The 27,737-nt window shown below is 39.8% G+C and overlaps 1 protein-coding gene and 1 long non-coding RNA gene across 7 annotated transcripts in view; one reads left to right on the top strand and one right to left on the bottom strand.

Annotated features, from left to right (window-relative positions):
- The window catches only part of LOC140464494 (ankyrin repeat and fibronectin type-III domain-containing protein 1-like), a 924,898-nt gene that overhangs the window by 535,257 nt on the left and 361,904 nt on the right, over positions 1-27,737 (top strand). The gene's annotated exons all lie outside the window — the stretch shown is intronic.
- LOC140464497 (uncharacterized) lies at positions 191-10,711 on the bottom strand. 2 transcript variants are annotated; one of them, XR_011954937.1, is made up of 5 exons: positions 10,638-10,711; positions 9,336-9,402; positions 7,656-7,795; positions 3,003-3,152; positions 191-459 (listed from the first exon to the last, which is right to left on the bottom strand). It is a non-coding gene; the product is annotated as an uncharacterized lncRNA (long non-coding RNA). The 2 variants fall into 2 exon arrangements; XR_011954938.1 differs by lacking the exon at positions 3,003-3,152.

Raw genomic sequence — 27,737 nt, 5'->3', positions numbered from 1 at the left:
GGTTAAGGTTAAAATCAGATCAGTCATGATCTTATTGAATGGTGGAGCAGGCTCAAAGAGCTGAGTGGTCTCCAGTTGTTTTTGTTCATATGCTTGCATGTAAATCTGCACTGTGTCAATGAAGTGAATGACAGTTCTGTATTTTTGTGTGCCAACTATACAAATGGTACTACCTTTTGCTTGTCTATTCAGGTCTTTATTAGTGAAAATATTAAAGATAAATGTTACAAAGTCAAAGCATCCCAATAAGTGAGGATGATGAGTTATGGCTTCCACAGAGACTGGCAGAACCTGAGTCAAGGTATGCTGATGTGTTCAAAATTAGTTTATGCATTGCTTGAGATTTAGCAGCTGCTTCCTTGCCATTCAGCCATTTAGTGCTCATCTCCTGCTGTTACTGAATGTCGCGGGTCAATACTACACACTTGGTATCAGTGTAACAGTTCGGAGTATCAATGTCTGTAACAGACCAATATTACATTTTAGTTAATGATGTCTATAAAAGACTAACAAAGCCATGTATCAATGTACATAACAGGCCTACAGTACAGTCTCGCTATTAATACCTGTAAAGACTGACAGGGCAGCCCCTGTATCAATGTTTATAACAGGAGGATTATATGGTCTGAACAGGCAGGCAGTACAGCCCCAGTATCAATGCCTGTAACAAGGTGATAGTACAGTTCCAGTATCAGAGTATGCGATGAATAAATCAACATCTTCATTACATAAATTACATACTTAAATACTTTAACATAAGACCATTTCCTTTGAACTGATATGCGACAACAAAGCACAATACGTTTCAACTTACAGGTTTTATTGGAAAGCTTCCAAAAACTTGTAGGTAGGTATAATGCAAAAGTAGTTATTTTCACAAAACTAAAACTCCCCCTTACCTAAAGAATATATGTATAACTAAAATGACTTTTAAAAATGTTGAGGATAAATTATACAAATTGGATAATATAGTTTGGAGTGTGTTTTACACATTTTAACAATGGGCCTAGTGTACGCTGTGTATTTTGTAATAGAGCTGAGAGTGCATTGTAAACTGGCTTATGAACTGAGAATGTATCTCAGACAGACCAACAAAACTGGGAGTGTGTGAGATGGAATAATAGAGCTGGGAATGTGTTACAGAAGGCCAGTAGAACTTGGGGTCTATCAGAGACTGGTTAACAAAACTTAAGTCTGTCATCATTATATAGGATAAAAATAATAAGCAATGATTTCAAGTTTTCTGATAAGCTTTGAGAACTATTTTCTGATTTTTGGATGCCACATCTGTCAGGAAATTTGAACTCATTGTTGAAAATAGTATGAAAGATACAGGCCCAATTTGATCTCAGATCTTGCTGTCATGCTCCATACAATAATGCCTGATGTAATATGTGTGTGCTTGCTAGGTGAAAAGAGCTTTAGGTTTTCCATAGTCAGGTCAGCTCACTATTTTTCCACAGACCTGAAAATTTGCCATTTGAGGATGTATGAGAGGCTTCCAGCATGTTTAGAACACCAACCTAATATTAGTGAGTACCTTCTGGACAGGAGGGAGTAAGATGAGAAAATTGCAAAGGAAAATTCATCAATATTTGCAACTTTTTTATGTGGGTTGATGCAGCTCATGGAATCATGGAAACGTAGGCCACAGTAGGAGGCTAGTTAGTCCTTCATTTTGATTTTGGTCAAGAAAGTGTATTCGGGCCTAATTGTAATTTGCAGCTCTTACTGCATAGCCTGATAGACTACGCTACTTCAAGTGTATATTCAAGTACCTTTTAAATACAGTGATAGTTTCTGACTCTACCCTGTTTAAAAGTGAAGTATTCCAGACCCCTACTGCCCTCTGGGTGAAAAGGTTCCTCAATTTGATTCTAATCCTTTTAACAATGGCTTTAAATTTTTAGTTACTTAGTAGAAAAGATCATGGAATATTGCCGAAAAGGACAGGTTGCTGAAATGAACTTGTGCTCATCAGGACAACAACATGAATGCCAAATTTCAAATGATCATACTGATTTTATATTGCAGGAAAAATATGTGCTGATTAGTTAGCAAATCACCTCTGGCTAAGGAAAAACCAAAGAGCATTATCAGCTTTCCAGAATAATTCACAAGAGTTTCCAAAGAAATAAACTCCAGCCCATCTAATCTTTCCTCATAGCTAAAGTTCTCAAAACCTGGCAGCTCCTTTGTACTCTTCTTAGTGGGCGGTATTGTGACACACCAGAGACCTGGGTTCAATTCCTGCCTCACGTGACTGTCAGTGTGGAGTTTGTACATTCACCCAGTGTCTGTGTGGGTATGCTCTGGTTTCCTCCCTCAGTCCAAAAATGTGCAGATTAGGTGAATTGGCCATGCTAAATTGCCCATAGTGTTAGGTGATGGGGTAAACGTAGGGGTTTGGGTAGGTTGCATTTTGGCAGGTTGATGTGGACTTGTTGGGCTGGAGGGCCTGTTTCCACACTGTAAGTAATCTAATCTTAGTATGGTCACATCCTGTCTATAATGTGGCAACCAGAAATGTGATAGTCCAATTGTGATCTAAATAGGGCTTTATATGTAGCATATCCTCAATGTTCTTATATTCTGTATTTCAGTGAAAGGAAAATATGTAATTTGCTTTCATAACTATCTTATCTATACGTCCCATAATGTTTAAGAATTTGTGGACGTGCATTCCAATGTTCCATCATACTTTTCAGTTTCCTACTATTTATAGTATATTCCTTTTTCTTATATGTGGTTCCCATCTGCGTTATTCCATTCTTCTCCAGATGGAATTCCAATAGCCACTTTATTGCTCATTCTCTTTCTTCTCCTTCACTCTTTGCCCAACCTTCCCCACTTTCTCTTCACCTTCCCACTCCTACCTTCCATTCACTCTTCCGCGTTTTGCTCCTCGATGTTCTCCTTCTCTTCCCCTACCGCACTCCACCACTTCCTGCTTTCCCTGTCGGTCTTTCCCTGCTCTTCCACCTTCTCCACTGGCTGCTCACCTGTTTTTTTTTAATGATTTTTTTTCATGGAATGTAAGAATCTCTGGCATGGCAGATATTTGCTGTCTATTCCTCATGCCCTTGTGAAGTTGGTCTGGAGTTGACATCTTGACTTGCTGTAGTCCATGTTGTGCAAGTATTCTTCGAGTACTACTAGGGAGGGAGTCCCAGAAGAAAATAAGAATACAGTTCCAAGTTAGAATGCTGTTTGAATTAGGGGAACTTCTAGTGGTAGAGATGTCATCATTCCCATTCTTCTGTTACCTTTACCTTTCTAGATGGCAGAGGAATGTGCTGTTAAAGGATGCTTATTGAGTTGCTGCAGTGCATTTTGTATATGATAATACTATTGTCATTGTGCAGTGGGGGTGATGGGAGCCAACCAAGGAATCTATTTTGGCCTGAGTAATGTCAAACCTCTTGCCTGTTGCTGGAACTATATTCACCCAGGCAAATGGAAAATATTCCATCACACTGTTGCTTGTACCTTGTAAATAGACACATTTTGAGGAGTAGAGAAGTAAATCACTGACTGCAGAATTCCCAGCATCTACCCTGCTCCTACTGTCACCATATTAAATGACTGGTCCATTTATGTTTCTGTTCAACAGTAACCCTCCAGAAAGGTGATGATAGTGGCTTCAGCGATTAAAAATGCAATTAAATGTCAAGAAAAGAGCATTAGATTCTCTTTTTTTGTTGGAGATGAACATTTCCAGCATGCGTATGCCATGAATGTTTGCTGCCATTTAATATAAAAACAGAAAATGTTGGAGAAACTCAACAGGTCTGGTGGCACATTTCACAAAATATGGAAGGACCAGCTCCCTCTATCACCTATTACCTTGTGATGGAAGCATAGTAATGGAACTGCTGAAGATATTTGTGTCCGTGACATTAACATAAGGAATTTAGGGGCACTTGTGGTACATTGAACTATTCCTACCTCTGAGCTAGGAGGCCTGGATTCAAGTCCCACCTGACTGAGAGGTGTGCAATAACATCTCTGAATAGGCTGATCAGAAAAGAGCTATCTTAAAGAAATTCTATACTGATGTCTTGCAGCTGAGAGGTTTGCTTTTAACAACCACACCATTTGTGTTCGTTATGATTCTAAACAGTGAACACATTGTTTTAAGAAGAGTCATACTGGACACAAAATATTAACTCTATTTCTCTCTTCACAGATTCTGCCAGACCTATTGAGTTTATCCAGCATTTACTGTGTTTGTGACAGTATTTTTTTCCCCATGATTCCCATTGACTTCAATTTTGCTAGGGTTCCTTGATGGCGCACTGAATGAAATGCTTTCTTGAGGTAAAGGGAAATCATCTATCACCTCACCTGTCAAGTTCAGCTCTTTTGCTTATATTTAACTCAAAACTATTATGAAGTCTGGATCTGAATGGGCCTGGTAGAATCCAATTCAGTAGTGGTAAGCAGGTGATTGCTGAGTAAGTGCCTTCTAATAGCACTGATGATGATAGCTTCCATTACTTTGGTGAACGAGAGTAGACAAATGGAACAATATTGGCTGGATTCGAGTTGTTGGATTGGATTTCTGCTGTTTTTATGGACAGTAAATAACTGGAAAATTTTTATTGGGCTGAATCTTACTTTTTTGGCTCAACCTGAATTATATTGAGTTTCTTTGGAGAGATTTCTGCTGCAAGGCCTTGTGACTTTTCTCATTGTATCTTATTAAACTTGCCTCATTGACTCCCTACTCCTTCCATATGGTCTCCCTCAGTTTTGATTCTGGCTCTATCTTACCATGCACCATTCACAGAACAACATTCCACTTAGCTACTATATTAAAATGCACTTCCATCACTTGTGCCTGTGCCATCCATGAAATCAATCAGTCTGGAGATGCCCTGCATGGTCCCAGACATGATAGGCAGTGGGCAATTTGTGCCATGTTTTGAAGGCAGGGACCTGGAGGCCCTACTGAATGGGTTATGCAGAGGTAGGACTTCCTTTTCCACCAGGACTAGCAGATGGAGGATGTAACATCAAACACCAATCTCAGTCTTCTGGAGGAATACTCAGCATTGTAGAAAGGAGGTCAATGATCATCTTCATTTTGCCAGCATAAGCATCCAATACCTCACACTTACTTTATCTCTGCTACTCTACCCAATTCCCGTCAAGGCTTGTATTCTACAATCTTCGCTAATGGCCACACCATCTTCCCTCAATCAACTTCGCTTTCATCCCAAGCCCTCGACACTACTAACACTGCATATCCTCTGCACTGGATTCGTGGTGCTGGAAGAGCACAGCAGTTCAGGCAGCATCCAAGTAGCTTCGAAATCGACGTTTCGGGCAAAAGCCCTTCATCAGGAATAAAGGCAGTGAGCCTGAAGCATGGAGAGATAAGCTAGAGGAGGGTGGGGGTGGGGAGAAAGTAGCATAGAGTACAATGGGTGAGTGGGGGAGGAGATGAAGGTGATAGGTCAAGGAGGAGAGGGTGGAGTGGATAGGTGGAAAAGAAGATAGGCAGGTAGGACAAGTCTGGAAAAGTCAAGGGGAGTGAGTGAGTGAGTGCTAAGGGAGGAGCCTTGAGTTGTACCCTGGAAGAATCTATGAATGGGTTGCAGTCTTTGCATGTAAAGTGTCCTGACAGCAGCATTAAATTGTAAGTTACAGGTGTGCTCCAAAGTGCAGCATTAAAATGGAGAACTATATTATAGAGTGGGTGAAAAATATGCCAGGATGACGCATTGAGGCTAGTAACCTCTGTGGACGAGGAATGCTATGAGTATATGTAGTTGCTTCTCACCATATTGTTAGAGACCCCTATGCAGCTAAGAAAGAAATAAAAAATAAAAGAACTGTAGATGCTGTAAATCAGAAACAAAAGCAGAAGTTGCTGGAAAAGCTCAGCAGGTCTGGCAGCATTTGTGAAGAGAAATTAAAGTTAACGTTTTGGGTCTGGTGACCTTTTCTCAGAACTGGCCTAGCAAATTTGTTAGAGTTCTTTGATGAAGTAACCAGGAAGGTTGATGAGTGCAGGGCAGTAGACATATGGATTTCAGTAAGGCCTTTGATAAGGTTCCACATGGTAGCTGATTTGGAAGGTTAGATCACATGGAATCAAGGGGGCAGCTGGCAAATTGGATACACAATTGGCTTGATGGTAGGAAGCAGAAGGTAATAGTGTAAGGATGCTTGACAGACTGGAGGCCTGTGATTAGAGGTGTACCTCAGTGGTTGGTGCTGGGCTCATTGCTGTTTGTCATCTATATCAATGATTTGGACAAGAACGTTCAAGGCATGATTAGTAAGTTTGCAGATGACACTAAAATAGACAGTGTTGTGGACAGTGAGAAAGGTTATCAGAAATTGCAGAAGGACCTTGATCACCTGGGAAGTAGGCTGAAAAATGGCAAATGGAGTTTATTATAGATAAGTGTGAGGTCTTGCATTTTGGAAAGTCAAATCAAGGTAGGAATTTCACGGTGAATGGTAAGGCCTTATGGAGTACAGTGGAGCAGAGGGACCTGGGAGTTCAGGTGCATGATTCTCTGAAGTGGAGTCACAGGTAGACAGCACAGTGAAGAAGGCTTTTGGCACTCTGGCTTTTGTCAGTCAGAGCATTGAGTATGGAAGTTGGGAAATTATGTTGCAGTTGTACAGGACGTTAGTGAGGCCACACTTGGAGTTTTGTGTTCAGTTTTAGTCATCTTGCTATATGAAGTTTACAAAGATGTTGCCAGGATTCAAGGTTCTGAGTTATAAGGGGAGGTTGGACAAGCTAGGACATTTTTCTTTAAAGTGTACAAAATTGATGGAGGATTTTATAGAAATGTATAAGTTCGTGAGAGGCATGGATAGGGTGAATGCACTCAGTCTTTTCCCCAGGATTAGGGAATCGAGGAGTAGAGGACATCAGTTTAGGGTTGGAGGGGAAAGAATAAAAGGGAGCCTGAGGGGCAACATTTTTACACAGACTGGTATGCATATGGAATGAGTTGCCAGTGAAAGTGATTGAGGCGTGTACGTTAACAACATTTAAAAGGCATTTGGACAAATACACGGATAGGAAAGGTTTATAAGTATATGGACCAAGTGCAGGGAAATGGGGTTAGAGTAGATGGACATTTTGGATCAGTTTGGGCAGAAGGGCCTGTCTACATGCTGCAGGACTCTATGACTGTATGACTAAGCTATCTTGTTATAAAACTCAGTTATAAATGTAAAACATAATGCAGAACACTGTTTCAACCTGTTTTCCAGTGCCAACGACATATAGCAGTTCAAATCCAAACAAATAACCCCTCCCTATCTAATCTTTAAATTCTACTGAGTTGATTCTCCCCAGTTTCTATCTTGTGAGCTTGCATCTTCTTCCATGAATACATACAAAATAGAAAACTTAGATTTTCTCAGCTTCTAATGACCTGCAGGTCTCTAAACAAACACTCCTGGTCTTGAAGTTGTACAAACTAAACCTTTCTGCTGAGGTATCATATTCTCTTAACTGCTCTGCAAAATGTATTTTTAGGAGAAGAACAATATTTGTTTCCAACATCAGATCTTTTCTGAACCATCCTAAAAATATTCAATTTTTGGGTTTTGTTAAAAAAACTCAATCTTTGTTTGTTCTGAGCTGAAAACAAGCTAAGGAATTTCAGGAGTTACTCTACCTGTCATGAACTACGAGAAAGTGAGGACAGCAGATGCTGGAGACCAGAGTTGAAAAGTGTGGTGCTGGAAAAGCACAGCAGGCCAGGCAGCATCCGAGGAGCAGGAGAATCGACGTTTCGGGCAGAAGTCCTGTCGTGAACTACCACAGAAAAAAATATTATACTCCGTTAGCACCCTTGGGGTTTACATTTCCTTCTCTCTGATGCATATTAGATTAGAATACTGTTTCGGAAGGATTGTGTGACCTAGTTTCTGTTTGGAAAATTCTTTACAAAGTAATCAGCACCCAAATGCTGCACTCTTTTGAAACCCAAATGCTAAAAATTATATTGAAATTAATGTAAATCATACATTTTTCATCGCATTCAACTGTTAAAGTCAGATTTCAGGAATCATCCACCTGAATGGCCATAATATTTCAAATCTATTCATCATGGAAAAGCCAAAGAGTGATGCTTTTCAAAAGTTTTTTTTGGATTTACCTCTCATTTTGAGTCTGTGTATATGTATGTTTTGTTTTATTATCTTTTCTCGCATTTTAAAAGCAAATAACTTGCTATTTCCTGAACTCAAGAAAACCTGGTTAAATTGTCTCATTTTAAAACATTTGGATGGGACAGGTTATCCACAAAGGAATAAAATCCATTTTATATTAACCTTGTCACAAGCAACCAAGGGAGCAGTTAAGCAAGAAAAAGAGCAGCCAATGCATCCCCCACTTAGTCGGGAGCATAACAATTTAGGACTACCTTATCTAAAGTGTAATGAGTTGGGGACTCTCACTGTAACTCTATAGTAGACCTGTTTGGTTCAAGACATGGATTAGTGGTGCTGGAAGAGCACAGCAGTTCAGGCAGCATTCAACGAGCAGCGAAATCAACGTTTCGGGCAAAAGCCCTTCATCATCCTGATGAAGGGCTTTTGCCCGAAACGTTGATTTCGCTGCTCGTTGGATGCTGCCTGAACTGCTGTGCTCTTCCAGCACCACTAATCCAGTATTTGGTTTTCAGCATCTGCAGTCATTGTTTTTACCTGGTTCAAGACATGACTCATTCTAAAACACAAGCACTGCCAGAACGTTGCCAGGTTTCAGATCCTTTGTTGCATACATGTAGTGCTTTTAGCCATTTCTTGATATTATGGAGAGTGAATCAATTTCTCTATAATACTGAACAGTTTAGAAGCAGACTGAAAGTGATTGCATATACTTCATCCTTATCTTCAGCACTGGTTCCTCTCCCCATGATTCAGAATGAGAATATTTGTGAAGCGTCCTTCTTTATTTAGTTTAGTAGTTCAGTTATTCAACACCAGTCATGACTTCTCCCCCATCCCTTCCTCTTACTCCTATTTCCTCCTGTTCATCATCCTCGTTCTTCCATTGCTCATCTTCCTGCCTCTGCACGACTATTGAACTTCATTGTAAGTAAGGTATTGGCTCTCACTTAGTGGTGGTAGCGTTTTATTGGCTGTCAGTTCAGATTTATGTCAGTGAAGTTTTGTAGCTTTTGCTGTGATTTGAACAATAACAATTCATTTGTGAACAAAAGTACTCTGGAAAGATTTTTTCATGAAGCACATATATCTTTAATGTATGGCCTTCCTAGCTGCATCTTATTGCAAAATGATTGTGTTGTTACATCTTGGCTATGAAAATGGCACATACATGATTCACTCACCTTCAGTTTTGCTGCCACTGGTGTCTCTGTGATTGTTGGGCTGAACCTTGCTGAGAATGCTTCAGACCTTGAGTGGAAAGTGAGATAGATCCCATGTTAGTCAGGAAAACAGAGATGAAAGAGAAACACTTTAATAACTTTTTATCCATCTGATATGCAGCCTCTCCAACAGCTGCTGTAGTCACAGAGCGAATCCAGGAGCTCAAGTGGCCTGGCTATAGATGGATTAAATCTCAACTTAATTTATGTGCTTCCCTGGGAAATGCTTCTATGTTTTGCAGAACTCTGAGCAGCCTAACTTTCCTGCTTCCACCAATAAAGAGATAGGGATTAGGAAAGTATTAATTATCCCTTTTATATAAAATACTTTGATCTCTGGGTGCTAAGGTTTAGTTTGATCCTCAGCAATTGAGATTATCTTACATTGCTACACAACATGTCCATCCCTCCTCCTTCAATTCTATAACAGTTCTGTGGGCTGATTTTTAGACAGGTCTGATTTGCCAAGGCTGCCTGTACAGAAATAATCACTTTCCTCTGCCACCTCTATTAAACAGGGGTTCTGATCACAAGGGCCTCGCAAGCAAGTACCCTTAAAAGAATGGTTCTGAGTCTAAATAGCAGAACATGCCCTCATGGCATTTTTCCTTTTTCAAAAGGGCACTTTAAAAAATTTCGATAGGATAATCTTGACTGTAATTATGCCTGGGTTGTACTATGTTACATATAGAAGGTACAAGTAAGCTGGTCTACAACTTGATGCAGAAGGGGTCAATCCACTAATTTGTAGTTGACAAAAGCATGGTATAGGAGAAAGTGAGGACTGCAGATGCTGGAGATCAGAGCTGAAAATGTGTTGCTGGAAAAGCGCAGCAGGTCAGGCAGCATCCTGGAGCAGGAGAATCGACGTTTCGGGCATGAGCCATTCCTGAAGAAGGGCACATGCCCGAAACGTCGATTCTCCTGCTCCTTGGATGCTGCCTGACCTGCTGTGCTTTTCCAGCAACACATCAAAAGCATGATATAACAAGCCTATGCTATATTGACCATTTGTTTGAATAACCTGATCCGAACTAGGGTCGTGATAGTGGCAGTGTGATTGGTCTCAGATTTCCTGCAATATAGGTAAGGAAATAAAACACACTTAATAATTAACCATTAAGGGTCCTGCATCAAATAATGCAAAACATGGAATGCAAGTACAGAATAAGGTGATAGTCAGTCCAACAGAAAAAACTGTGGCTCTTGCTGTCTTAGCTCAAACATGAAGAACTGTTATGATGGCAAAGAATTAGTGAATACCTGTATCCTTATCCCAGCATGAACTAGCCAGTGTCCACATCCACAGGACTGTATCTTTGTGAGTCATTCGTCTCAGAATCTGTGGTATGGTATCATAGCAACCAGCTGGGATTATACGCTGGCAATAGCCTGAACCATTCAGAGGGGGAGAGAGAAAAATGGAAAGAGGAATTAAAAGATGCTGCAGGCATTTTAAGCAATTGGCAGAGCTGCTCATGCAAAAAAGAAGCAAAATGGGGATTCTTATGGCGAGAGCCAGTAGTATTAGATTTTCTGTCTTGACTGGTTGCTGTGTATCCATAATCCGACCTGGGATATTGAAGCCATGAATACTGCTGTGTGCGATTTATTAGTCACATTTACAAATCTTCCATTATGCTCCTTCTTGTCTTTTCATTTCATTTAGAGCTCCCTACTTGCTCATCAATCTTATTTATTTTTCCCTGCAGGGTACCTCTTTTTGATGCTGCCTATATTTTTACATTTTATCATTCACACAGGATATCTGCTTTTGAATCCTCACCCTAGCTCAAGGGGAGAAGACAAATCCCAAGTTCTCCCACAATGATGTAGGTAAAACCGCACAGAGTGAAGTTGTAAATTAAACCAAGTAAAAGCCAGTAATATTAAGAGCTTCTATATGTGGCAACAGTAGCCAATGGTCCCTGTACAAAATGGGTGAAGATACATTTAACTTTTATTGAAAATTATGAAATCTAACTTATCATTTCTAAAATAGATTCAAAAATGTCCTTTTGTTTGTCACATGTGAGTTCCTTAAAATTCCATAAATCAGTGCCACCACTGCCACCTTTCACTTTATACACAGGTGTTGCTATTCATCTGCCTTCCTGCTCCCTCCATGAATGAAATCTTAACCAATGAGGCTCAGTGCTATTTCCACACATCCTCCAGCAAAAGGCAACAACAGAATTCTTACTGGAGACCAAGGGTAGCTCAGCTTCCATACAGTGAGTGAAAACTTGGCACAAATTGAAAATTTCTAATGACACAGGGCATGACGTTTTGTGAGCTGTGAGGAAGATAGAGCTAGATGACAAGAGGGCATATTCAGAAGAGAGGTGGATATGTGGCAGGTTAAATTTTGTACAGAAATGTGAAGTGATACATTTCAAAAGAAAGACAGACGGGAAACAATAGAAAATGAAGAGTGCAATTCTAAAGTAAATACAGTCACAGAATGATTTGGGGTATTTGTACACAATACAAAGTGACTTATCTGAGAACTGTGGCCTGAAACATTTTGTTACAGATCCAGATACAGAGCCACAGTTTCTGTGGAGAAGATCAGCTGAGCAAGAAAAAATGTTTCCAAAATTCAGCAGGGAAATAAAGAACAGTATGGTCCCTGTGCTATCACATTGAGAGAGTTGGTCTGTGGTGGAACAGGACAGGCCACTATTCAAACAGCCCAGTGTTTAGAAGGTTAGCAAAAATATTTGAATCTGTGAAAATTATAATCAGATTATAAGCACAGTAAGCCCTCTTTATGTCTGTTATAAGAAGTATGTTATGTCAGGGAGAGCGTTGTAGAAAGGACTGTATATATGGTTTCTTTATTAGTCATGGAAGTGAAAACAATATGAGTTTAAGCAGAGGCTGTGTGCTGTGGGAGACATTCATAGTTAAGGCAACTTTCAAGCTTTTTGTATAGGCTCAAAGTAATAGCAGGCATCGAAGCATAAGTCTCCAGTTCAGAACATAATCTGGTCTGAGCTAGCTGATCTCAGTCAGGGTGATAGTGTCATACAAATGCCTGCAAGCTAGGTGGGGGAATCACCCAAAGTTCATTCTGATTATTGACCCTTGCTGGAAGATATAGCTATGGTTAGACATTCTGTAAAGCCAGGATTAAATGAGATGCCTTTCTGATAGAATAATCTGCCACTCCTCAGTTATCAGTTCCAAAGAACTGGCAACTATGAACATTGTTCCAACAATTGTATCTTGCAAGACCAAGGAAAACATTTGTTGCCTAAAATGAGGATTATTAAAACGTCTTAGTTAGCAGATGTTTCCATCCTTGTAAAACATTCCTTTTCCTCGTATTTTAACAACTTATCCACTTTAATATCACATGCAGTAAAATAGCAGATAGAAGGATATATTAATATTTGTTTGTTAACCTAATCCAAAGTTATTTCTATGTTAACATGAATTCAGCAGAAATTGTGGATGGATTACCAGACACTAGTTGTGATGTGCTTATAACCTGGTAAGCATTCCCAACTCAAATATAATGAATCTTATCAAACATACACTGGCTTTATTTTTCTGATAATCGTTATTACAGTGCATATCGGCAAGTATACCGAACTATGTTCTAAAACAGATGATTTAATATTCATTCAAGGGGAAATCTCAGTAACATGCTTCTGATGTTTCTGTATATCTTCTATCTTGCTGTAACTTAAATCTAATCCAACTCTGTGAGGTTTCCACTTTCAATGCCTTGTGCTTTATCCGGAACAGACTGAAACTTATTTGAACTTGTGTTTAATTGTGGCTATGTTTTATTCTGTAGTCAGATACCTATCAGGAGCTGTGTATGTTTTATTCCATCTCAGACCTTTTGCAAATAAACACAAAAGACATTTACTCCCACTTTTTGGGATGCGTTCAGAGGCAAAATGCCAGTGCTAGTAGCACCTGCGTCAACTAGGCTCTTTATGGCTGCTCACTGATGGAAAAATATCAGTCTGTATTGTGAAAGAGAGGCAAGGGCTTGAGTGTTAGTATGCAGTGATTATATGCTTGATGACTGATAGTACGTCCGGCCTGACCCTCACAACAATCATTCATCAATCAGCATTCAATGATAAAGTTATTTGGTGATGATTACAAAAGAAGGCAAGGAGGAGCTGTGCAAGACCATTGAAGTCTAGAGGCTGGCTGTAATGAGTGGTAACCTGCAGTCAGCTAATCAAAGCAACACTGCCAGTAAATTGTGGCACCAGAGACTGGGGTAGAATTTTTACAGAGCTACCTCTGAATGTGAGGATCAAGAGCCAGCAGCTGTTTGGCAGGGGGCCTGTGAATTTATTTATTCCCTGGAGTTACTGGAAACAGCATGGTGCTAAACTTTACAAATGCAAATACTAAACTGATGCAATAATCAGGGTGGGAGGTTGTTTGGGTGTGGGCTGGAGTTATATGTATATGAGCAAGCACTGCCTTTCATTGCACCACAAGGGTACAATTGAAAGCTTTTCAAAATCTGATATTTTGTAGTTTGTTTTTACTTGCCTATAATTAATCTTCTAAGATCCCAAATATTTGAACATTTTGCTCATATAAAATTATATTTTATGTCTTCGTAATTGCTAAAATGTTAATTAATAAAATCAGAATATGGACTAGGTGTAATACACACAAAAGTATTCAAATTAGAATTAATATTTTCTAAATTATGAAAAAAAGGCAAGTTTTCTGTGTGTAACTGACATAGCAGGTACCTAGGACTGTGTGTTAGTGGTTATTTAGAATAATGGGTTGAATGAGTTACAAGCTGCAATTTTATTTAGGGTTGGGTAGAATAACATATATCCAGAAGTGACTTACTCTAATCATGAGATTTGGGCACTTGATGTATTGAATAACAGGTAGTCAGGAATGAGTTGAGATCAAAGTAAGAGAGTTAGTGGACTGGTGGGGGTGGGATCCATATATAGAGAAGAACAGATACAGGAACTTAATTAAGAATAGTAAAGAAAGACTTGCATTTGCAAGGAGCCTTTCATGACCTCAAAAAAAAAGTGTTTTACAACAAATTGTGCAGTTTTTTGAAGTGACTCACTGTTGATGTAGGAAACATGATGACCAATTTGCAAGAAGCAAATTGTGATAATGACCAGATAATATGTTTTTGTGATGTTGATTGAGGGATGAATGTGGGTCAGGATGCCAGGGATAACTCATTTGATGCAAATCAAAATGGTATATTTTACATCCACCGGAGAGGACAGATGATACCATAGTGTAACATCCCATTTGAAAGATGGTATGTAAATGAGTGACAATGTAGCATTCCCTCAGCACAACTCTAAAGCATCAGCCTAAATCTTTGTGCTAAAGTCTCTAGAGTGGGTATGAATCCACAACATTCTGACTCAGAGGCTATCAACTAGCCACAGCTGACAATTAACTGGGCAATTCAAATAATTTAAAACTAACGTACCAGATACATTAGAATGACTTATAGGCTGAAACTTCAGTGTAAATTAAGCAATTGTAAGCTCCTAGGTTGGGCTTTATTTGAAATGAATTTAGGAACAGATGTAGGCCAATAAAAGCATAACATGCTGGAAACACTCCACAGGTCTGTCAGGATGTGTGTGGAGAGAAACGGTTAATCTTTCTAGTCTGCTTTCTTTAATTGTATCTGAGAAGTTTAGAAATGTTAACAGAGTCTGTGCAAGTGTAAAAGGTTAGGGTAGGAGTAAGCGCAAAAGGGAAGTTCTATGGTAGGATGGAAAGTAGGAAAGCTAAATGATATAATGTTTATGGCACAAGCGTACAGAGAGTGGCAATGGGGAAAGTAAAGGAACAAAATATGTGGTAGGAAATTACTTGTCCGAACTCAAAATAAAGCAGTTAAGAAAGAAATACACTGCAGAGTCAAAAGATGATGTGGGCTGTTCTTCAAGCTTGAGTTAAGCTTCATTAGAACACTGCACTAGATCAAGGACTAAAAGGTTAGGGTTGAAGCATGGCTGTGAATTGAATTACAAGTGACAGGACTCTTGGCATTATACTTGTGGATTGAGAGGAGGTTTTCTGCAAAGTAGTCACCCAGTGTAGGGGAAGCTATATTGTGAGAAGCAAATATAGTGTAATAAATAGAAAGAAAGCATCTGGATGGGTATATAAATAGGCAGGGTTTAGAGGGATATGGGCCAAATGCTAGCAAATGGGACTAGATTAGGTTGGGATATCTGGTCAGCATGGATGAGTTGGACCGAAGGGTCTGTTTCCGTGCTGTACATCTCTATGACTCTATAAATACACGTAATTGCCATTTCACTTGGGAGGAAGGTTTGGAGCCATGGAAAAGACATGATAAAAGGGCAGTCTTGCATCACCTTCACTTGCTTGGAAAAGTTCTATGAAAGAGCTTGGTGTTAGGGGAGGCTGAGGAATAAGTTAGGGTTACATGGAGGGAACAGTCTCGTCAGTGTGCTGAAAAGGGAGGACAAAGGAAGAGGTGTTCAGTGATGCATCACACCGTGAATCAAGGATAATATGCTGCCTTCCTTGTGCTGGGGTCAAGGACATCTCAGAGTGGTTGAAGCATATTGTCAAAGGGGAGAATGAGATGCTGGAAGTTGTACATATTAGTAAGAGCAATATAGTTAAGGAAAGTGTTCAGTTTTTGCAGATATAGGAGGTTAGGTAGAAGGTTAAAAATGAAAACCTCAAAGGTGATCTCTGGTTTACTCCCAGTGACAAGTTCTAATGAAAGTAGGAGTAAAAAGATATAGTAGATAAATCAACGGCTGAAGAGACGATGCAATGTGCAAGGATTCACATTTTTTAGATCATTGGGATCTCTTCTGGGGCAAAAAAGATATGTTCAAAAGGGATGGATTTCACCTGAACTGGAAAGGGACCGATATCCTGGAGGGGAGATTTGCTAGTGCTATTTGGGAGCCTTTAAGCAGGGGTGGGGGTGGTGGGGGAGGCTAGCAATGTGGGAGATCCTAACTAGCAGTAAAAATAGAAAAACAGATGAGAATGATTCTACATCAAAAAAGAGCAAGTTAATTAGAAAAGGCATACAAAAACAAGTCAGAATGAAGTAACTCTGAATAATTAAACTGAATTTATTTCAATGCAAGGGTTCTTACAGGTAAGGCTGATGAACTCAGCATGGATTAGAGGTTATAAACTAGAAGGAGAGGCTGGACAAACTCTGGTTGTTATCTCTGGAGTAGTGGAGGCTGAGGGGAGACTTGGTAATCTATAAAATTATGAGATGCGTAAAAAGGTTTGACTGTCTGAATCTTTTTCCCAGAGTTGAAATGTCTAAAACTAGGGGGCATGATTTTAGGGTGATGGAGGGTGATAGTTCAAAAGTGGTGTGAGGGGCAAGTTTGTTTTACACAGCGTGGTAGAAGTGTGGAATGTGCTACCAAGGGAAGTGGTGGAGGAGGCAGATACGATAGAGGCATTTAAGAGACTTTTAGATAAGCATATGAATATGCAAAGAATGGAGGGATAGGGACCAAGGACAGGCAGAAGGGATTAGTTCAATTTGGTGTCATGTTTGGTACAACATTGTGGGGAGAAGGTCCCATTCCTGTGCTGTACAGTGCTATGTTCTATATTCTATGTAGAGGAATGTGGGACTGGGACATCATAGCTAATGCAGAAACTTGTCTGAGGGAAGGACAGGACTGGCAGCTCAATGTTCTTTTAGATGCTATGGGAAGGATAGAAAGGGAGGTGAGAGAGGAGGGAGTGTCAGATTTTTGATTAAGGAAGATATTTTCACTGTACTTAGTGAGGATATTTCTTAGGGATTGTCCAGTAAAGCTGTATGGGTAGAACTTAGATTAGATTACTTACAGTGTGGAAACAGGCCCTTCGGGCCAACAAGTCCACACCGACCTGCCGAAGCGCAACCTACCCATACCCCTACATTTACCCCTTACCTAACACTACGGGCAATTTAGCATGGCCAATTCACCTGGCCTGCACATCTTTGGACTGTGGGAGGAAACCAGAGCACCCGGAGGAAACCCACGCAGGCACAGGGAGAATGTGCAAACTCCACACAGTCAGTTGCCTGAGGGGGGAATTGAACTCAGGTCTCTGGCGCTGTGAGGCAGCAGTGCTAACCACTGTGCCACCGTGCCACCTTAGAAGTAAGGAAAGGATGATCATCTTGATGAGATTATACTATAGGCTTCCCAATAATTACATTGTTACATTGAGCAAATATATACAGAGATTTCAGACAGGATTAATAGGATTGTAAAATTAATAAGATTGTAATAGGAGATTTTGATTTTCCAAACATTAACTGGGATTGCCATAGTGTTAAAAAGCTTCAATGGTGAGGAATTTGTTAAATGGGTTCAAGAATTTTTTTTATCAATATGTAAATATTCCTACTAAGGAAGGAGCAAAACCTAACCTTCTCTTTGGAAATAAGGCAAGACAAGTGACTGAAGCATTAGTAGGGGAACACTTTGAGACTAGTGATCATAATTCTATTAGTTTTGAATAGTTAAGGGAAATAATAGGCCTTGTATAAAAAATAAGCTTTTTCATTAGAGTAAGGTAAATTTTAATGGTATGAGACAAGAACTTTCAAACAGTCAACTGTTTGCAAGTAAAGGGCTGACTGATAACTGGGAGGCTTTCAAAAGTGTGATAACAAGAGTCTTGTAGGTATTTTGTTCCTCTTAGAGTGAGGGAGAAGGCTGATAAGGGTAGGGAACAATGGATGAATAAAGAGACTGAGGTTCTGAATAGGTCAAGAATAAGAAGAGAAATATATTAAATATAAACAACTGGGATCAAATGAACCTCTTGAAGAGTATAAAGTGTGTATGGGCATTCTTAAGAGGCCAATCATGAGGGTGAAAGGGGTTATGAGATAGGCCTGGCAGATAAGATTAAGAATAATACAAAGACGTTCTCAAGTACATTAAGATCAAAAGAGCAACTAGGGAGAGAATAGAGCCCCTTAAAGGTCAATGAGGTCATCTATGTGTTGAACCTCAGGAGATGGGACAGATGCCAAATGAATATATTACATCAGTTTTTACTGTGGAGAAAGAAATGGAGGCTAGCGAACTCAAATAAATATTGATGTTTTGAAAACAGTTCACATTACAAAAGAGAAAGTGCTGGAGATCTTAAAAAACACAGATGTGGATAAGTCTCCGGGGCCTGATCGAATGTATCTCTGAATGTTGTGGGAAGATGGGAGACAATTGCAGGTCCCCCAGCAGGATTATTTGTGTCATCTATTATCAAGGTGAGGCGCTGGAGGACTGCAGGGTGGCTAATGTTGTGCCTTTATTTAAGAAAGGCTGTAAGGAGAAGCCTGGGAAATATAGACCTGTGAATCTGACACCAGAGGTGGGTGAGTTGTTGAAGGTGATTCTGAAAAATAGGATTTAGATACATTTGGAGATGCAAGGAATAATTAAGGGTAGTCAGCATGGATTTATGCGAGGAAAATTGTGTCTCACAAACTTAATTGGAATTTTTGAGGATGTAATCAAAAATATTGAGGGCAGAGCAGGAGACGTTGCTCACGTGGACTTTAGTAAAGCCTTTGACAAGGTTCTGCATGATAGACTAATTAGTAAAGTTAGATCACAGGGATTCAGGGAGAGCTGCCAATTGGATACAAAATTGAAAATTGGCTGAACAATTGGAGACAGAGGGTAGTGGTGGAGGGTTGTTTGTCAGACTGGAAGCCTGTGGCCAGCGATTTTCCACAGGGGTTGATACTGGGTCTACTTTTGCTATTTATAAAAATTATTTGGTTGAGAAATTAGGAGGCATTGTTCGTAAGTTTGCAGATGTCACCATAATAAAATATTGAACCAATCCTCTGATAAACAAGACTGTATTTGGTCTGATTTTCACAGTTTCCAGTTCAGACACTTACATTGTGTGAATGTCAGAGGCAAGTTTGAGGTCATAATCAGAAAGCTGAAGCCAAATGGGAGTGAATTCAGGGGCTGGGGTGCATAATCAAATTCTGGCCATTGTTGTTAATCACTCACCAAGTGGTATAAGTGTCGACCTAGGAAATTCCATGTCACTGATCATGGGTTCTGTGGGTCATAGAGTCATAGTCATAGAGATGTACAGCATGGAAACAGACCTTTTGGTCCAACCCATCCGTGCCGACGAGATATCCCAACCCAATCTAGTACCACCTGGCAGCATCCCACCAAACCCCTCCTATTCATATGCCCATCCAAATGCCTTTTAAATGTTGCAATTGTATCAGCCTTCACCACTTCCTCTGGCAGCTCATTCCATACATGTACAACCCTCTGTGTAAGAAAGTTGCCCCTTAGGTCTCTTTTATATCTTTCCCCTCTCACCCTAAACCTATGCCCTCTAGTTCTGGACTCCCCGACCCCAGGGAAAAGATTTTTTCTATTTATTCTATCCATGCACCTCATAATTTTGTAAACCTGTACAAGGTCATCACTCAGCCTCCGAGCTCCAGGGAAAACAGCCCCAGCCTGTTCAGCCTTTCCCTATAGCTCAAATCCTCTAATCCCGGCAACATCCTTGTAAATCGTTTCTGAACCCTTTCAAGTTTCTCAACATCTTTTTGATAGAAAGGAGACCAGAATTGCATGCAATATTCCAACAGTGGCCTAACCAATGTCCTGTACAGCTGCAAAATGGCCTCCCAAATCCTGATCAATAAAAGAAAGCATACCAAACAACTTCTTCACTATCCTATCTACCTGAGACTCCACTTTCAAGGAGCTATGAACCTGCACTCCAAGGTCTCTTCGTTCAGCAACACTCTGTAGGACCTTACCATTAAGTGCATAAGTCCTGCTAAGATTTGCTTTCCCAAAATGCAGCACCTCGCATTTATCTGAATTAAACTCCATCTGCCACATCTCAGCCTATTGGCTCATCTGAACAAGATCCTATTGTAATCAGGGGTAACCTTCTTTGCTGTCCACTACACCTCTAATTTTGGTGTCATCTGTAAACTTACAAAAAGTAGAGAATCCAGCACCGATCCTTGTGGCACTCCACTGGTCTCAGGCCTCCAGTCTGAAAAACAACTCTCCACCACCACCCTCTGTCTTCTACCTTTGAGCCAGTTCTGTATCCAAATGGCTAGTTCTCCCTGTATTCTGTGAGATCTAGCCTTGCTAACCAGTCTCCCATGGGGAACCTTATTGAACACCTTACTGAAGTCCGAATAGATCACATCTACCATCTGGCCTCATCAATCCTCTTTGTTACTTCTTCAAAAAACTCAATCAAGTTTGTGAGACATGATTTCCCACACACAAAGCCATGTTGACTATCCCTAATCAGTCCTTGCCTTTCCAAATACTTGTACATCCTGTCCCTCAGAATTCTTTCCAACAACTTGCCCACCACTGACGTCAGGCTCACTGGTCTGTAGTTCCCAGGCTTGCCTTTACATCCCTTCTTAAATAATGGCACCACATTAGCCAACGTCCAGTCTTTTGGCACCTCATCTGTGACTATTAATGATTCATATATTCAGCAAGAGGCCCAGCAATCACTTCTCTAGCTTCCCACTGAGTTCTAGGGTACACCTGATCAGGTCCTGGGGATTTATCCACCTTTATGTGTTTCAAGACATCCAGCACTTCCTCCTCTGTAATATGGACATTCCTTGCATATCCTTGGGCAGCAGTGCTGACCACACATGTGACAAGAATTTCCAGGAGGTGGTATGGTCCTTGGCTTTGAAATTGCTGGCATTCCTTTCTCAGATTCCTTTTCTGCACTTCCTCTTGTTGAGGGATGTTTTTGAAGGGTGGTGACCTTTCATACCAGAGGTTCCTCAAGGCAATTTCTTCTGAACGAGGGTCTCTCATGCATTGACATTGTTGTTCCTTTTTTTTAAACACTTCTTACGTCCCTTTTTAATTCTTGTTTGAGTTGGGCGGAGAAGATTTGCTTTGGCAGTTGGAACTCAGGTATTCTAATTATGTGGTTGGCCATCAGAGTTTGTTTTGGGGCGATCATGGCCTTGATGGGTATGCTATTGTTTTGTTCAAGGGTTCTAATATTAGAATAATGCCTGTCCTGATGTTTCCATCTGATGCAGAGAATCTGTCTCAAGCACCATTGATGGTACGTCTCAATGGTCTTGAAGTGATGTCAATATGTAGTTCACGTTTTGGAGTCATATTTCAAGAGGTTTATAAAATCATGATGGCATAGATAAAGTGACGAGCAAAGATCCTTTTTCTAGGTGGGGGAATTCAAAACTAGGCAACATATTTTTTAAGGTGAGAGGAGAAAGATTTAAAAAGGACATGGGGGCAACGTTTTTATACAGAGTGGTTAGTGTGTGCGATGAACTGCAAGACAAAGTGGTGGATGCAGGTACAGTTACAATATTGAAAAGATATTTGGTTAATATGAAAGGTTTAGAGGGATTTGGTCCAAACACAGGTAGGTGGGACTAGTTTAGTTTGGGAACATGGTCAACATGGACTGGTTTGACCGAAGGGTGTGTTTCCATGCTCTGTGACTCAATGATAAACAAACAACAAAGGTTCTAACAATGGTTTGGTCAGAAGCCACTCTGGCTTTCTTGAAGGCTTTTTTCAGAGACTTGGAGAAGGTGCCAAATGAAGATTTGGACAATAGTCTTTCCTGTCATTGACAGTAGGGAGATTTCTCCGTAGTTCCCACAGTCAACTTTGCCACTGTCTTCAAGAAATGAGACAATGGCAGCATCCCTGAGATCAGTAGGTATTTCTTCTTAGGCCCAGATTTTCAGAAAATGTTGATGGAGCTGATAAGTAAGCTCTGCTCCTTCAAGTTTGAAAATTTCCATTTACTTCTGCAGCTTTTCCATTCTTCTTGTGTGGAGTGTTAGCTTTGACCTCTGACTAGGCAGGAGTCCAAGATCATCTTTGATAGGTAGTTTGGAAATTTCCTTATTGATGATTGTATTACAGTTTTGGAGTTCTTTTAAGTTTTCATTCCATCAGAGGCTGATGTTTTCTTTGTCTGTCTTACTCCACACTGATGTAAGACCAAAGGTGTTGGCGCGATATATTGCCTTGGTGGCATTGAAGAAGCCCTGGCTGTCATGTTTGTCAGCAAGGAGTTGTACTCCTTCATTTTCTTAGTCCACCATTTATTCTTAGTTTCCCTCGTTCTTCTTTGTAACTCGAGACTTTGTGTTTGACAAGTTCTCCTCCTTGCCTCCCTGGTGATGTAATTTTACTAGACATGGAGAGCTTTCCTTTTCTTGTTGATGAGACCTTGGATGACGTGATCATTTTCATTGAACTAATAATAGTGTTTCCCGGTATTGTAGCTAATTGTTTGTTCACAGAATGAGATGATGACTGCCTGCAGCTCTTTCCATATTTTCTCCACTCCATTAAATGAAGTCTTCGGAAATTTTGAAGACGTTGTTGCAAATTCTCTAATCTACTTGACTCTTGAAGCCACTCAATGTTGAGCTTTTATCTAAATTGCCTTCAGATCTTCTGCTGCTTTTGGTTACATTTGATGAATGTTGAGGAGCAGATGAGCTGGTGTTCAGTCCAGCAGTTGTCTATAATGGTCAACACTTTGGTAATGATGACATCTTTTTGGTCTCTAATTCAACAGATGGCATAGTTGCTTAGGTGTTGATGCTTTGATTGTAGATGCCTCTGAGAAGTCTTGAGCCTTAGAGTGCAGAATTTGTGGCACAATAGAAGGCTTCAGTGGCCAATGGATGTCACATGAACTGGGATGCATAATCATCTTTGTTAATGTCAATTTGATTTAATTTTGATAAGTTTCTATTGTAATTTTCTGTGCTTTTTTGTTACTTTGTGACATCAGGACTGTCTAACCTGGTTACCTTTTGCTTTAAGAGTAAAAATGAGGATTTGTGGAAGAACTCTACCCCAAGACACCTATGATTAGTATCACAATATACAACATAAAAAACAAAAGTGGTACATATCAAAGAACTGATTCCAAATCTAGGAAGAGTTCATTGACAATAAATCTTTATCCCAAAGATCTAATCACATCCAGTTTTCATACTGGCAGGATATTAGTTCACTAACAGAATCTGTTCTGAGATTAACCACTCATACTGATAAGAAACCAGAGATTAAGACTGTGACTAGAAACTGTATCAATTTGAATCCAGACCTGGCCCAAGAATCCTTACAACTGCCTATAAGATCAATGAGGTATTCAAGAAAATGATTCTTAAATCTCTTTCTATTCAATTCTGGGGTTAACTCTCCTTACAAGTTGCAGGTAAAATCTAAATTGTTCATTATGTACCAAAAATAATGAGATCAATGTTCATGATACTCAGTAATCCTTAGTCAGGGAATGTACATCTTACCATACAGCAGTATCACATGTCAGTGTCACACATCATTGCCACTCATGTACCATGTCCTGAAGAAGGGTTACACCCGAAACGTTAGCTTCTGCACCTCCTGAGGCTTCCTGGCTTGCTGTGTTCTTCCAGCATTCTGCCTGTCTAAACCTATACCATGTGGCAGCAGTATTCACACCAAACACACTGCCTGTGCAGCAAGGAGTCGGCCATGTCTTAAAGTCTGAGGGGAGTAGTCTTCAGTGAGGTCCCTGAGAGGGCACGTGACAATTAGGGTGGTCCAACACAACTAATTAAGGGCAACCTTCCAGTCCATTCCAGGCGTTCAGCTACAGACAGATGTCCGGTTGGGGACCTGGCCTCTGGACTCCAGGATAGGGTAACAGTCACTCCTGTGTTTCCATAAGGAGCAGTAAGGAGGGTCGACTGTCACAGTCATGGATATGTATACTCATCAGTTAGAAGTCTCCACCAATGCCGGCTGGTCAGATCGTCCAGGAAGACAGATCACTATTCTCCATTTGGGTCCATTCACAAAAAAAACCTGTAGGTGATGGGGGGTAATTTGCTGCCACAACATGACGAGAAGAGCATAGTGAAGAACAAGTTGTAGTGTTATTGTGATACAGCAAGCAGATAGAAGTTACATTATTGAGATAGACATTGTTATTTAGATTCTGATGACAACTACAATTTAGTTCTTCACTTTACACGATCCTAAGCTGTTCTGCCTTTTCTTCAGGCCAAGTCAGTGTGACATCAGGTTGGCTGATGCTTACTGTAGCCTCCAAGATTAATCTTTTCAGAACCTTTGACTTATTTAACAATACAAACTCATAAATTCATTCAATTCAATTTTACATCTCTTCTGATCTTTATTTCTATTTTGTTTCTCAAATCCAAAGTGTGTTTTCTATAGATTTGGTTTTGTCTATATTTTTCTGCACCTTTTACCTTCCGTCGACAGCACTTACTATCCTCCTTACATAGTATCATCTGTCTCTCAGCTTCTCTAACTATGGTTTCTTTTCTATTTCTTTAGTCTCTTTTCCATGTTCCAAAACTTTTCTGCCTAAGTTCAATGCTGAACCAGCTTCAAACCCTAGCCTTCCAGGTTTGCAATCGGTTTCAGATTGCATTTGAAAACCTCAATCTTGTCTTTACGTTCTTTCAAGTTTCCATCTTCATAGCCTTGCCCAATCCTACAACTTGCTCCCAAGCCTTAACTCTGGCCTATTATGCATCTTTCCTTTTATTATTCCACATTCATATATTTGCAATTATGTTCTGGAACTTTCTTCCTAAATATACATGTCTTTTCACCTTTGAGACCTTTCTCAAAACTTTCCTCCTCAAACTTCCAATATGTGCTTTGGCACAGTGTTTATATTTTGCTAATACTATTTTGTTTATATAAGTGCCTTGGGACATTATTTTCTTACTAAGCATAGTTTAGAAATGCATATTGTTGCTTATTTGGTCTTTTGATGTTCCTTAATTGGTTTTATCATGTCCCAGAGAAACAAGGGGATTGGGGATCTCCTTATTCATTGGGTGTTATTAAGTTCCTTGTGAATGAAAGCTGAACTTGGCCCTGCAAACTGGAATATTCCTGGAAGAAGAGGGCCATACCATTTCATATTATCTCAGGATGCATCCGACAGCTTACCTGGGAAGGATTGAATTCCGCAATTAAACTGTTCACAGCTATATCAAATTATAGAGATACTGGCACAGAAAACCTAAGTTCCAGGCCGAGCTTTGACACTTTGACAGAGCAGTATCTATGGGAATTGAGTCTCTGCTCTGACATCTGTTTGACTGGCATTCCTGTTGCTTGGCAACAAAATACTAACAAACTGACTTCAGCTGTACTTGACTTTCCTGCTCCTGGTGCTTGTCCATCATTATCAACAGTTGGAACTCCAGTCAAGGGGCATTTAAAAGCAAAGTTTAATTATGAAAGTATCAAATACTGATTGCTTCTGATGGGAATTGGAACCCCTTAACAAATTCTTTAGCCAATTATCAATGCCAAACATTACCAAGCCAAATACAGCATGGGTTGGATGTAAAGTTACCTCTACATCATTAAATAAAACACACTGAGGGCATATATAACATAGATTATTGCAGAGTAAATCACTCTCTAATCTGTCCCTCCTTCAACATTATCTTCTCAAACACTCCAGGACAGACACAGCATAGATTAGACACAGACAAACAATTCCTCAGCACTGTCATCAAATAGCCCCAGGACAGATACAGCAGGTGTTACATTTTAAGTATCATTCCATTTATACTAACGCATCAAACAGTCCAAGGGCAGTTACAGCATGAGTAGATACAGATTAAAATTTGTTGTACCATTGTTCTAACAAACACTGCATGGATTAAATACTGAGTAAACTCTATCAAAATTACGTTATTCAGCATTCACAGGTTAAGTACAGCATTGAATATATACAGACTGTATCTTCCTCTAAATGTCCTCTCCAACATTCAGAGAGCAGATACACAAGGGGTAGATACAGATTGAAGTTATCTCTACACTGTTGTTTTAAACACTCCAACGGCAGATATACTATAGGTTAGATACCATCTAAGTCTTTCTGGACAGTCCCAATAAAGACTCCAGTACTGCATGTGTTTCATACAAAATAAAGTTCCCCATATTTACGCTGTTCCCAGGTGTTTTATTCCAGAAAGCCATTTAGATGGTTAGAATGGGAGTAAATCTTTCCATGCTTTCATAGGCATTTATTTACAAAACTATGCATTAAAAGTATGACCCTCCAAACTCTACATGCAGTTTTAGTTTTTGCCTATTTATAGGGCAGAAATGTGCCCATCCCTTGTACACAATTAAACGTAATATACAATTATCAGATCCTTTCTCTCTTTTAATAAATTAAGATTTATATATACAAACTAAATTTCAAAATAATTTAAATCAAACATCTCCATCTTCATATGAAAAATTTATTATGTTAGATGGTCTTTGCTGCTCTACTGAGATCCCATACAAATTCCTTGACCTTTTGTTTCAATTGCAAAATGATGAGAAGTTGATAATTGCATTCAACTTTTTAATTTTAGAGATGTCCTTTCTCTCCAGAGTTTGTTGCAAGCCAGCAAGTTCAATATGTAACTTTTCATCACTGACACCTTTTGTAATGTGGACATTTTTAAGCATGAACTATTATCTGCATAATATTCAATGGCCATATTATTTTCAGTATGTGTGTTGCACATAATCTCACTTCACACTTTTGACAAATAGAATTAAATATGCACAGTCCATATTTGGTGATGCAAGTAACAAGTCATGCGACATAAGTGCTAGGCAATGACAATCTCAAATCAGAGAAGATTTAAAAATCTCTCCATGATATTTAATGACATTACCCATTGCTGAATCCCCCACCATCAACATTCTGGTGGTCACCATTGACCAGAAACTGGATTGAATCAGCCATAAATATACTGTAGCTACAAGAACAGGTCAGAGATTAGGAACTCTGCAGTGAGCAACTCAAATCCTTTGTTCCTGCCCACTACCTACAAGACAGAAAACAAGGGGTATGATGGAATAATGTTCACTTGCCCGGATGTGTCCAGTTCTGACAACACTCAAGAAGTCAATACCATCCATCATAAAGCAACAGCTTGATTGGTACTCTGTTGTTCATCCACTACTTTCAACATTCACTCCCTTTACTGTGGATATACTAATGAAGCAGAGTATACCATCGACAATACGCATTGCAATAAGTCACCAAAGTTCTTTTAACAGCACCTTCCAAACCCATAACTTCGACCACCTATGAGGACAAGGGCAGCTGATGCATGGGAATACCTGCAGTTCTCTTCAAAGCCACACACCATCCTGACTTGGAAAAATATCACGTCTTTTCTCTGTTCAGTCAAAATCCTGGAAATCTCTCTAACAGTGCTGTCCTAATATACTGCAAGGGCTGCAGCCATGGAACATCTCACCATGGGCACTT

This window comes from Chiloscyllium punctatum, chromosome 40 (genome assembly GCF_047496795.1).
Source record: "Chiloscyllium punctatum isolate Juve2018m chromosome 40, sChiPun1.3, whole genome shotgun sequence".
Lineage (NCBI taxonomy): Eukaryota > Metazoa > Chordata > Chondrichthyes > Orectolobiformes > Hemiscylliidae > Chiloscyllium > Chiloscyllium punctatum.
This window is presented reverse-complemented; position numbering and strand designations above follow the sequence as displayed.